At 42.5% G+C, this 14115-nt stretch overlaps 1 non-coding gene across 1 annotated transcript; it reads right to left on the bottom strand.

Annotated features, from left to right (window-relative positions):
* Positions 1-216: 216 nt before the first annotated feature.
* Positions 217-288, bottom strand: Trnac-gca. Its single transcript has one exon. It is a non-coding gene; the product is annotated as a tRNA-Cys (tRNA).
* Positions 289-14115: the final 13827 nt, after the last annotated feature.

The following is a 14115-nucleotide window of genomic DNA, read 5'->3' as shown; positions in this document are numbered from 1 at the left end:
AGTTAGCAGCCGAACTCACTAACAAAGAACAATACGGGCAATATAATAGAACGCAATGTGTAGACGCTAAACGTTTACACGGAACACAAATTAAACGAATAGCATTCGCAACTTGCAAACGCTATGGCGGATCAGATGTACAACACGGCTGCTCAACGTGTAAGCGGAACTATTAGTACGTACTTGATACGTGAGGTTTAGAAATTATAAAATGCAAGGGGGCACCCGGGTTTGAACCGGGGACCTCTCGATCTGCAGTCGAATGCTCTACCACTGAGCTATACCCCCCCCCCCTTCACATATGCTACAAAATTATTGAATCTAACATGATGGGTCTTCTTGATATATTTACATTGGTTTGAGTATTTTCATGTACTTTCATGTGGAGAACATTTTGGGATGCTGATGTCGGAATTCCAAGATAACTGAAAGGAAGAGCCGTCGTGAGTCATGTACCGTCTGTAACGGTTTGATGACGACAGTAGCATACGTCACCCTCGGTCAGTATCAGCAACCAGTGACGACTTCGCTGCCGGGCGTGTTGCCAACGGTGAAGTAGCCGGCCTTGCCCGTGAAACCTACCGGGGTTACCACCTGTCCCGCACCGTGCAGGACATCCCCTGTTTGAGGTGCAAATTTTGCATCCTGTATTATGAACTGTAGTTCCGTAGAACGAGCGTTTGTCTTTTTTTTGTGTGTAAATATTTTAAAATCCGTATTTCATTTGAGCGCCGTTCAAGTTCAGAGTAGCTCCATTTTTTTTCCTATGGTGCGTCAGAAAAAGGAAATTTCTTGATGTTTCGTCATTCGCTGGTAAGGCAGATCATGCTGGAGAGTTCAATTTGTCTTCCACCGTGTACTTCCAGGTGGTACCCTCCGAATTCCAACGTGATTATTCATGCTGTTTGAGACTAAATATACGTAGTTTGTGAAGGTATCAAAGCTCATCGAAGACAACAGTGTTAAGGTCAGATATTCTGATGAAAATTGCGTCATAAATGAAAATGGCCTGCCTTTAGTCAAGATTCTTTCCTATACAGCAGACAACACTAATGTCAGTTACGGTAAGCACAATTCTGTTTTTAAGCTGCTTCATGATGCACATTGTAAAACATTGAAATAAATTTGCTCACTTCATATTGCCCATAGTACAACAAGACATGCAACATATTGCTTTGATGTAGACATAGAAAATATTATTCTTAAAATACATAGTTATTTTACCATGTTTGCGAAGCGCCGTGGAGACCCGAATTAATATTTTTAGGTTGTAGATGTTGAGTGGACGGAGATATTAAGACACGTTACAACTCACTGGATTTCTTTAGAACGTGCAGCAGAAAAAGATACGGTAGCTAGGTAGGTACTCTCTGAGAGAGTACTGATCCAAAATTCTGTTGGTTATAAAACTAACGTGCCGTGATACACGCTAATGTTACCCTCTGACAGGATCGCGCTCGTGTCTAATGAACAAGGGTATTGGACTATAATTTCGAATTTGGTGAAATAACAGAAAAACCAAATGGGCTTTTGTCTTGGGAGTTAACGGAGGTGGTGAAATCATAAATGAATAAAAAATGAATGATCGCCAGCCCAATTAGGCACATTAATTTCGAAATATATGTCTTAGAAAATTGAATATTGGTTATTGAAGTTACATTTGTTGAAGTTTTCCTTTGAATAGTAAACAGGACACAAACTGACACAGTGCACTTTGTACTGTGTGTAGGAGCAGTTGTCAATAACACACACAGCAATAAATTACAGGGAGCAGATTTGCACCAAACTCATACTAATGACAGCCACACTCAAGAGCATTTCTTACTCCAATACTGAAATGTCACTGCGTGAAGTGCAGAACCAAATTTGGGCATGAGGGGCTTCTATCTTAACTGACATGAAAAACAAAGAAAGATGAATAACGTCATAAATACTACTCTACATATAGCAGTTATCCTTAGTAACAGTAATAGTTCAATTTTTTCCTAACAGGTGGAGAATATGATAGCGAACCATAAACTAGTATATGGTACTTTCACTAGACAAAGCTCTTTCATTATTACAATGGTAAAGACTAACTCTAAAAGCTAATCATTCACTTCACTTGGAGTAGTTCATAAATTACTTTGCAAGGCAATAAAATACAACACTGGCTTTAATGAACTTAAAAAAAAAAGGAACCTTTCATGATGGGTACCAAAAATGCACAATTCTTTCAAAATAGTTCATAATTTTTCTTCTAACAATACTATCGTAAATATGTTACTTAAAGATTTATATGTACTTGAACTTTAATTACCTGTGAAGCAGGTATTCTTTGCAATAATATTTACACAATCTTACACTGTAATCCTACAAAACTGTATTTTATAATATACTAAGGATACTTTAGCAAAAGCCTATCCAAATTCACTTTTGTGGTTTTAGCTTTAACTTTTACTACTTATTTCACTTCAGACAAAAAATCACTTTTAAACCCATGAATGCAAGAATTGTTCATTTAAATCAGGATACTCGGTTTTAGTAGCACTTAGGTCAGGACCCTGCGTAGGTTCGTGATCAGAATTGAAAATATGGTTCCGGACACGAATTTATATTTTATGTGATTATTATTTAAGCAACACACAAATTAACTGGTCTGTGCCCATATACATTACTTAACTGAGTGTATGAAGTTTGTGAAGCAGTGGCGAAGATCGGTGGCAGGTATGGCGGCTAACTGTACTCATGGCTCTTGATGTGCGAATGCTCTATAAAATCTCTTCTTGGCGTCGGATTTTCAACATATTAGAGTCATTCATTTATGCCGAGAATACCAAATAATAGCCAGATCCACATCCGAGGCAAATTCCTTATAATGCAGCTTCCATTGGCCTATCTTAGCACCGTCAAAGTGTACAGTGCTAAGGCTAGCAAGATACTGCGTGTCGTTCACACAATGAGCCGCTCAGTTCGACCGCCAAACCCACCTTTTACATCGCGCCATGCCACTTCCGTTGCGGAGGGACTTCCCTTCAGCCTTTACAAATACAAGTGCCCTAAGCATGAACCAGCTTTTAACAAAAATTTTCTTTTTATAAGCATATTAATATTATAATAATTTACCATTTCAACATATTCTATGGCTTTTTTCATATATACAATACAAAAAGCAAATTTCCTTGCCATAGATCAAGTAGTTTAAACAACACAGAATACAGACTTCATGAATTACAGATACACATTTACATAATATAAATCTGCTTCTAATCGATGTGTTTCAAAGTATTTTGATACAGAACATGAACTTAATGATATATTGCTAGAAATCCAATTTCTATTCTTGAACAGTGTAGCTAAGATGTTTGTTCACTGCATCAAGATCTTAGAAAGAGACACTATTTTAATGTTATAAGCTTATGACGAAATGTGCTTACTGAGGAAAGAACTGTGTCGAAGAAAGATCATTTCTTCGAAATTGCAGCTAAGGATGCCATGGAAAGCTCCGTCTTCTTCAGGAAAAATCAAACTGGAGAGAAGTTTTATGGAGTTATATCAATAAGCCTTAAACTATCTTCCAAAATTTTTACCATTTCTTGGAGTAGAATGATGCAGCGACGCTACGGTCTTTCGGGTTAAACAAAAGCATAGAATTTTCTTCCCTGGAAGCTGCAGTGAAATCGTTCCAGTGTAGTGAAATAATTGATATGGAGAAACTGTATGAAGAGTTTTGTCTTCTTGGGAAATTCCTGCCGGTATGTTTTTTTTAAGAAACTGAAGTGTTCCTGGATCAAATGGATTTGCAGAAACGCATTTTCTCCTTAATGTCTAACGAGTGGTTAGACAATAGATGCAGGTGTTCAGTAGATCTCATTAAAAGTTAATTACTAAGTACTGTAAACATGAACATGCCTTGTAGAAAGTGTCAATGCATGATAAAGTTAGACAATGCAATTTTAAGGTCAGGTAGGTCATTACAGATGGAGAAAATAAAGTAATTCTATTAATGCTTTTACTGCGTGTTTTGTCATACCTAATGCATCATACTGTAAGTACTGTTAAAAGGGTGCAAGTTAGTTTCTTTTACGCATTTCAAAGATTATGTCACTCTGTTAATAAAACTAATTATAATGTCATTGAAGTTGGTACGTAACGTTTGATTTTCAAATATTTATGAACTTTCCTTTACTTTTATGAAAAATTTCGTAATTTTAGCTACATATCTCTTATTTCTTATATAAAATAGTGGCAATCCTAGGACATACCCCTCTATCCAGACTGGTGTGTGTGTGTGTGTGTGTGTGTGTGTGTGTGGAGAGAGAGAGAGAGAGAGAGAGAGAGAGAGAGAGAGAGCGTATTATATTCCATTAGTAAAAAGTAAAGCTCCTCTCGGCCTAATTTTGAACACCACCTTCTTTTACTAGGCATGGTTCTTTCGGGGCCGGCCGTTGTGGCCGAGTGGTTCTAGGCGCTACAGTCTGGAATCGTGCGACCGCTACGGTCGCAGGTTCTAATCCTGCCTCGATCATGGATGTGTGTGATGTCCTTACGTTAGTTAAGTTTAAGTAGTTCTAAGTTCTAGGGGACTGATGACCTCAGAAGTCAAGTCCCTTAGTGCTCGGAACCATCATTTCAAAAATGATGATTCTTTTGGAGGTGATAAGCCGTTACCTTCCTGTGACCTCTGAACTGATTCACCCAACCAGTAACAGGAGGACCTACAGTTGAAGAAGGACTCCGAACCACGATGCACCTCGCTAGTGAGTGATCGGAGGTTACGGGAAGGGTTGTCCCATTTGAAGATGTACTGTGCGTGATGCACGAATAAGGCGACTAGATGCGGCGTATGCATAGAGTATAAATGTGTTTGGAGTGAGCATTCGGATGAGCAGAACGAAAGTTCTGTCTGCAGCATCTGCTGCAGCTCAAGACACGTGATTTTGGAACGGCGCATTTTAGTCCGTTAAGCCCTTAGCGTATTTTAAGTGTAATTACTTCACTGCTACAGTTATATCACTTTCAGAAGAGGAGTGACACTTTATGTACGCTTTGTGAATACCTCTTAAAAATTTGATACCAAGGAATGAAGATGGCTTAAGGATGTGAAGAACAGCGCTATTGCGCTTCTTCACGACAGTATAATAGCACTAATTCTACTTTTAATTACGTTTTTTCGGTAAGGGGATAAAAGTTGGCACCCTACAATATTTTTTTACGTTTTGTTGACAGTGCCGACATGTCATGAAAAACAACACATTTGGAACTATGAAACTGTTACAGTATACACTGTAAGCGATTTCATTTCTTATTATCAATTTAATCGCAGAAATTATCTCTGCAGTGCAAGACTGTAAAACTGTGCCTTAATATTTTTCAACATATAAAGTGTCTCATATCAATATGACAATTAGTCATATATTTCTTGTAGACACTGAGGAAAAGTACCTGGTTCTGCTTTCACATACTTCTCTTTATGCCCGTATCGACGGCAATACTGCACCACAGTTGTTATTAAAACCCAGACGTGCAGCAATGTGCATAAAGCAAGGCGAATACGTGTTGTAATATTTAAGGTTCGCTGCCGGCCGTGGTGGCCGAGCGGTTCTAGGCGCTCAGTCCGAAACCGCGCGACTGCTACTGTCGCAGGTTCGAATCCTGCCTCGGGCACGGATGTGTGTGATGTCCTTAGGTTAGTTAGGTTTAAGTAGTTCTAAGTTCTAGGGGACTGATGACCTCAGATGTTAAGCCCCATAGTGCTCAGAGCCATTTTTTAAGGTTCGCTATTATCACAAATTTGCTGAGCTAGTATTAGTCTTAGTCATAGGAAAGGGGAATTTTGTTAAAATCTTCGGCCATAAATATAATAGACTGGCCCTGACGTCATTTCCGTGGCTCCAACATCTCTGGGCTAAAGTCACGTGAATGTTGGCAAAACATGGTTGTTTCGTGTTGCGCTTATGGCTGTACTCAGCGTTTTGTCGGGGGAAGTGGCATTACATTTCACGTGTGTTTCTATGATAGTGCAGATGCGTTTATTGAAATCTGCTGAAGTGACTTTTATATGTTTTTCACACTTGAAATAGAGTATCACGTAAATTAAAGTGTTGAAAGTGAGGCCTATAAAGTCAGACTCATATTACATTTTGGAAAGTATCTGTGATAATTCGGTTACAGAAGTAAGTATAACTGTTTCTCGTTTCTATTCAGAGGTTCCCTAAGTATGAAAACCGAAGGCAGCTTTGGATACAGGCCCTGAAACGGAAAAACTTTAAGCCATCTGCACATACGCGCCTTTTTGTATATACAAGTAAGATTATAATAAGGTAAGAGCACCTATAGTCGACACATGAAGAGAATTTTTTTCTACCTTTTAATACTATTAAATAAATGTAGGCTCCAAAATTATTTCCTGAAACTTCAAATCTCACCTTTCATCTAAAATATCATTTTTCTTAAACTGATAGTTTAAACTTTTGTAAAAATAGTAGGAACTGAACCTTTGAAGTGCACCTAAAATTGATACTCTAAAATGGAGCTGCTCCTAAAGTCGACAATTTTGGCACCTATAGTTGACATATTTCCCCATATCCCATTTTCTTTTATAAGTGACTAGAGCTCAAAACGCGGCGAATCCAATATTTAAAGTTTTGACACGAGCCCACTCTTACTGTTTAAAAGAATTTTAACGACATTTTACTTTAATTGATAGTTTATAGTAATTTCGTCCCGCTGCCCACCAGAGGGGCGTTCGATGTATTTGTTACATTTTATAGATAGTACTGTGAACAAATCCAGGTCAAATGTAGTTCTGACATAATTTTTCGCAAATAAAAAAGTAATTTTTGTTGTAAGCGTTTGGCAGTCAATTGAGAAATGTTGGTAAAATACGATACAAAGATAGGGTGGCAGACCGCTGATTTGAAATCCCGCCACGTTTTGCTAACAGTCACGTGGTTGATGTTGGAGCCACACCAGCCCTATAATTTCTGCACAGCAAGGCTGGCCTACTAGTATCTATGGTCGAAGGTTAAAATTCAGTAAAGGCACGGTTGGACTATGAAGTCTGGGGCCGCTGGCAGTGTGTGGTAGTATTCGGCAGCCAGTAGGCCAGGCAGGGTAAACATGGCGCGGAGACGTACGATTCGTTTGGAGTGGAGAAACAGTGCGGCAGGGAACTGCACCGCTGCTTTAAGTTATTGCGATGTATGAGGCGAGGCAGTAGGCCAGAGCCAGGAGTGGTGATGTATAAGTAGCTGACGTGTGGGAATTTACCTCTGCCATAGTTTCTGTCTCTCTCTGACACCATGTCAGCGAGGGGAAGAGCAGTATAAATAGTCAGGCACTTTTATCTTGGAAGTGTGCCAGGTCGGTTGAGAGCCAGGTCAGACCTGTGCAGGTCTACGCTTATAGGGGGCAGTCTGGCAGCAATGTTGTAAATATTCTGTGTAAACCTGTTCATTGATTTCTATGTACTTGTTCGGCTGTATTCTGCCTCCGGGGACACAACACCAGGGCAGGACGGAACGGCAGCCTGGAACTTGGAGATGGCACGGTCCGCCTGAAAGAGGGCAGTGACAGCGGTCTGCAGCGGTTCCAGGACGGGCCACATTCGCTTCCCACCTGGCGTACTGGGGTCTGGGCGAGGCGTATGCTGCTGGACGCGGCAGTGCTGAAGCAACACCGGAGATAGCGGCAGGTGTCGCTTTCCGGCAAGCACCACTAGCGGCAAGTTGCAGCACCGCATCCAGGAGAACGCTGGTTCGAGGCCGGTCCTTTCCTGGGAGCAGCAGCGGCCGAGGGCCACAGGTGACCAGTACATCCACCTTCGTCCCGTGGTCGGACAGAGCACGCCAAACGGGGCGGAGGGCAGTGAGGACCAGGGGCTGTAACAGTCTCTGGAATCGCAGGCAGCTACGTGGCGCCAGATGTGACACATCGGCAGGCGGCGACTGGGCAGGGTGTGGGCAGCTTCCAGCTGGGCGACCTTGCAGACGCCAACAGTGATGTCGGCATACCAGGAGTTGCTGAGCCGGCTGGAGTCGCGGGACAATGCTGCGGGCGGCACGCTGACACTATGCTGCACCCATCGTAGTACTGTAAATTACGTGAATAAAGCAATGCTTCTGAATACTGCTGTATCAGTCTGCACTGCCCCTTGACGTTATTGAACTTGCTCAGCCTTCTGACGAAATGCGGCGCAGTGGGTCCCAGCTTCAGCTCGGCCATCTGGAGTCCCGGGTTCGACCGTCGACGCCCCGCAACAAATTGTAGACAAGCAGCATCATCGCAAAATCACGTGACTAGTCCGGTCTGATGTTGAGAATATGCGCAATAGGCTGTGCTCACTCCAGCTATAATTATACTCTGTGGGCTTATGGCAAGAGTGTAGACTCCAGACCTGAGCAGTCTGCTGCAGGCAGGCCTGCAGTTGACATGGCAGCACGCCTCGAGGTGAACCCACTTCCAGCATGGGATGATAGTCGGTGCAGTGTGCATTGGTCGTAGCATATTGGAGATTACACAGGGATTTCTAGTTCCGAGGTCAATACTGTCCAGTGTGGATCTTCATATTTCCACACGCGGACACTGTGTCCAGGTAGAAGGTAGCTTAGTTGCAGTGTGGAATATGATTACATGGTCGCAGTTAGGCCCCACTGTCTAGCTGCACAGACCAATGAGAGGCACACATTTTGTGGACATTCTTGCACACCATTTCGTCCCTTTCTGGCATTAGACTACCCTCATGTAGATACTATATTTCAACAGGACAGTGAGTCATGTTATCATGACCACAGCCGGCCGCGGTGGCCGTGCGGTTCTAGGCGCGTCAGTCCGGAACCGCGTGACTGCTACAGTCGCAGGTTCGTATCCTGCCTCGGGCATGGATGTGTGTGATGTGCTTAGGTTAGTTGGGTTTAAGTAGTTCTTAGTTCTAGGGAACTGACGACCTCAGATGTTAAGTCCCATAGTGCTCAGAGCCATTTGAACCATTTTGAACCATCATGAACGCTTAAATAAATTCACGACTATGGTTTGCTCCTTCACCCCGCCTCCCCTCTGTCATCATATCTTAATCTGAGTATTTACGTTACGGATTGCTACTGATACCCGTGCTTGCTCAATGAACGTATCAGCAGCAACAAGAACAATTTTGGCTAGCATTGCGAGACTGCGGATCAATCTCCACAGCGATTCCAGCACATCTTGGAGTCCATGTGTCAAGATCCTCAAGGTCTTATTGCAGTTTTTCAGTCTCGTGGAGGAGCAATTTGCTATTAACATCACATCCAGTGCCTTCCTGTGGTATTTGGCCATTCAGTGTTTTTTGAAACGGTTGTGAAAACACACTTGATCTCTTAGTAACAAGTAATCCTGAGCTAAAAATGGACATCAAAACGGATACAGGGATTACTGAACACAGGGCTGTCGTAGCGAGACTGAATACGGTAACTTCCAAGTCCTCCAAAAATAAACGAAAAATATATCTATTCAAAGAAGCAGCTAATAATTCGCTTGACGCCTTCTCGAGAAACAGTCTCCACTCCTTCCAAATTAACAATGTAAATTAGACCAGATGTGGCTTGAATTTAGAGAAACAGCGTCGACAGCAGTTGAAAGATTTAAGCAAATAAATTAACAGTTGACGGTGCTGATCTCCATGGTATAGAAAACAGGTCAGAACACTGTTGCAGAAACGACGAAAAAAGCATGCCAAATTTGAACAAACGAAAAATCCTCAAGATTGGCGAACTTTCACTGAAGATCGAAATTTAGCGCGGACTTCAATGCGAGATGCTTACAATGGCTTCCACAGAAAAGCTTTGTCTCGAAGCCCTGCAGGAAGTCCAGAAAGATTCTAATCGTATGTAAAGTTTGCTAGCGGCAAGACGCAATCATTGCCTTCTGTGCGCTATAGCAATGGAAATACTATCGACGACAATGCTCGCAAAGCAGAGTTACTAAACACAGCCTTCCGAAATTCCTTCGCCAAAGAAGATGAAGTAAATATTCTGGAATTCGAATCAATAACAGCTGTCAACATGAGTAACTTAGAAGTAGATATCCTCGGAGTAGTGAAGCAACTTAAATCACTTAATAAAAGCGTCTTTCGGTCCCGAATGTATACCAATTAGTTTCCCTTCAGAGTATGCTGATGCAATAGCCGCGTACTTAACAATCATATACAACCGCTCGCTCCACGAAAGATTCGTACCCAAAGACTGGAAAGTTGCACAGGTCACACCAATATTCGAGAAAGGCAATAGGAGTAATCCACTAAATTACAGGCCCATATCATTAAATCGATACACAACAGGGTTTTGCGTTAGAACATTATGAATTTCCTCGATGGGCCGCTCTATTGACACACAGTCATCACTGATTTTAAAAACATCGTTCTTGTGAAAGACAACTAGCTCTTTACTCACAAGAAGTGTTGAGCGCTATTGACAAGGGATTTCAAATTGATTCCTTATTTCTAGATTTCCGGAAGGCTTTCGGCACCGTACCTCAGAAGGGGCTTGAGTTCAAATTGCGTACTTACGGGGTGTCGTATTAGGTATGCGATGGTATCTTGATTTTCGTCTCAGAGAGGACACAGTGCGTAATAATTGACGGAAATTCATGGAGTAAAACTGAAGTGATTCCTGGCGTTCCCCAACATAGTGCTATAGGCCCTCTGCTGTTCCTTATCTATATAAACGATTTAGGAGACAATCTGAGCAGAAGTCTTAGGTTATTTGCAGATGACGCTGTCTTTTTCCGCCTAGTAAAGTCATCAGAAGATCAAAACCAATTGAAAAACGATTTAGAAAAGGTATCTGTACGGTGCGAAAATTGGCAATTGACCCTAAATAATGAAAAGTGTGAGGTCATCTACTTGAGTGCTAAAAGGAATCCTCAAAACTTGGGTTACAGGATGAATCAGTCAAATCTAACGGCCGTACATTCAGTTAAATACCGAAAATTTACAATTACGAACAACTTAAATTGGAAAGACCACATAGAAAATGTTGTCGTGAAGGCCAAACAAGGACTGCGTTTAATTGGCAGAGCACTTAGAAGATGCAACAGATCTACTAAAGGAATTACCTACAGTACGCATGTCCGTCCTCTTTCGGAATACTGCCGTGCGATGTAGGATCCTTACCAGGGTTAACGAAGTAAGTCGAGAAAGTTCAAAGAAGGGCAATACGTTTTTCATTATTGCGAAACAGGGGAGAGAGTGTCACCGATATGATACAGGATTTGGAATGGATATAATTAAAACAAAGGCATTTCTCGTTGCGGCGGGATCTTCTCACAAAATGTCAGTCACCAACTTGTTTCTTCGAATGCGAAAATATTTTGTTGCCGCCAACCTACATAGGGAGAAATGGCCATCATAACAAAATAAGGGAAATCAGAGCTCCCACGGAAAGACAAACGTATTCGTTTTTTCGTATCTCTGTTCGAGAGTAACATAATATAGAATTACTGTGAAGGTGATTGGATGAACCCTCTACCAGGGGCTTAAGTGTGTTTTGCACCATATCGACGTAGATGTAGAACACAGTTTCGTGTTCATACGAAAAAAAAAGGTTCAAATGGCTCTGAGCACTATGGGACTTAACATCTGAGGTCATTAGTCCCCTACATCTACATACATACTCCGTAATCCACCATACGGTGCGTGGCGGAGGGTACCTCGTACCACAACTAGCATCTTCTCTCCCTGTTCCACTCCCAAACAGAACGAGGGAAAAATGACTGCCTATATGCCTCTGTACGAGCCCTAATCTCTCTTATCTTATCTTTGTGGTCTTTCCGCGAGATGTAAGTTGGCGGCAGTAAAATTGTACAGCAGTCAGCCTCAAATGCTGGTTCTCTAAATTTCCTCAGTAGCGATTCACGAAAAGAACGCCTCCTTTCCTCCAGAGACTCCCACCCGAGCTCCTGAAGCATTTCCGTAACACTCGCGTGATGATCAAACCTACCAGTAACAAATCTAGCAGCTCGCCTCTGAATTGCTTCTATGTCCTCCCTCAATCCGACCTGATAGGGATCCCAAACGCTCGAGCAGTACTCAAGAATAGGTCGTATTAGTGTTTTATAAGCGGTCTCCTTTACAGATGAACCACATCTTCCCAAAATTCTACCAATGAACCGAAGACGACTATCCACCTTCCCCACAACTGGCATTACATGCTTGTCCCACTTCATATCGCTCTGCAATGTTACGCCCAAATATTTAATCGACGTGACTGTGTCAAGCGCTACACTACTAATGGAGCATTCAAACATTACGGGATTTTTTTTCCTGTTCATCTGCATTAATTTACATTTATCTATATTTAGAGTTAACTGCCATTCTTTACACCAATCACAAACCCTGTCCAAGTCATCTTGTATCCTGGAACTTAGAACTACTTAAACCTAACCAACGTAAGGATATCACACACATCCATGCCCGAGGCAGGATTCGAACGTGCGACCGTAGCGGTCGCGTGGTTCCAGACTGAAGCGTCTAGAACCGCTCGGCCACACCGGCCGGCTCGTATTTATACGAGTTTTTTTTTAATTTTTCTGGGGTCATTTACAAACTAACTGGCAATTAAAAAACTAAACATCAAACTCAGCCCCAGAGGGTGGTGCTCAAGACCGGCCATCCTGCTGCCCTCTGCCACAAGACGTCGTTCGAGTTCACTGTGGAGGAGCCTGGGGTCAGCATACGACTCTTCTGGCCGTTGTTGGCTTTGCAGATGTTGGAGTCGCTACTTCTCATTCGACTTGCTCTTCAGTTAATGGTATCACGAGAGTGAGTGGACTGTATTCCAAATGGCTCTGAGCACTATGGGACTTAACATCTGTGGTCACCAGTCCCCTAGAATTAGAACTATTTAAACCTAACTAACCTAAGGACGTCACACACATCCATGCCCGAGGCAGGATTCGAACTTGCGACCGTAGCAGTCGCGCGGTTCCGGACTGAGCGCCTAGAACCGCGAGACCACGACTGAATTCCACATCTCCCACCAAGCAAGAATCACTGGCAGTACCAATAATTAAACCCGCGTCTTCCGCATGGCAGACAGATGCTCTGATGACTCAGCTATGGATTGATAATAATGGTTTAACCAGCGATCTTGCTGGTCTCACCTGTCATTCATTACTGTACCAGTATTTAGGAAACTAAATTCAAGCGCATTTTTGTTTAGTAGGAGACTGAAAAAAAATTGACGGATCAGATGCTGAATACCCATCCCTGCAGGTCCCTCTGTAAGCTGGCAGACTGAACGGAAGTCAATTTCGCACCTTACATGAATGATTGAATATGTCATAACGAGTAGATGGGTATGTCACCTGATATACTTTGGCAATAATGAACAGATTTGCCTATTAAAATGTACAGAATGCAAAGCAAAGGGATGACACTCAGTTTCACGGTATTAACACACCGAACCAAAATCCTGCGTGTCAATGAGCAAAAGCTGAAAAATGCTGCTGGAGGAAACGTTTTAGTTTGGGGGCAGATGTGAGTTGCGCCGTCACGGCCTGAGTACATCAGAACACTTTTAAAGAAGGAGTGGCGACAGGGACAACGAATGTGCTGGGCGACACATTAACGGGAGCAGGTAGCAGGACAGTGCTGTGTGCTACAGAGAAATGCTTTAGAAAACTGCGTTGGGGAATTTCCAGATGGATACAAACAGACCAACGGAGCAATAAATCACGTCAAATGCTCGTGGTACACTCCTGATGTAACTTTTAGGTGTCTGGAGTGGGCACAAAATGTCCGATTGGCTGAAATGAACTAGGAAGGAGTAAAATGCCAAAATTTCGACGCCGTTTGAAGGTAAGCCCTTTGCGATTGGCAGAAGTAGTTTGCACAAGATGTAAGGAACGCTCCTATTGGTTGGAAAAAGCTGTGACGTGAAGCACACAAGGATGCAGGTGAGAGACAATATGCTACAAGAGACACAAGACAGAGAACTTCGAGGACTGTCCTCTGAACCAGCTTCAAGTGCAGAACAGGAACCATCAAGCTCTGTACGACGCCAAAAGAGGAGTATTGTGTGAAGACTGCGTTCACTTCGGCTGACATTCACCTAGATATTAGCTGAAGAGTCGTTGAGCTCCAACAGCAGAGAAACGAAA

This window comes from Schistocerca americana, chromosome 3 (assembly GCF_021461395.2).
Source record: "Schistocerca americana isolate TAMUIC-IGC-003095 chromosome 3, iqSchAmer2.1, whole genome shotgun sequence".
NCBI classification, from domain to species: Eukaryota; Metazoa; Arthropoda; class Insecta; order Orthoptera; family Acrididae; genus Schistocerca; species Schistocerca americana.
The sequence above is the reverse complement of the archived record's forward strand: the minus strand, read 5'-3'. Positions and strand labels throughout refer to the sequence as shown.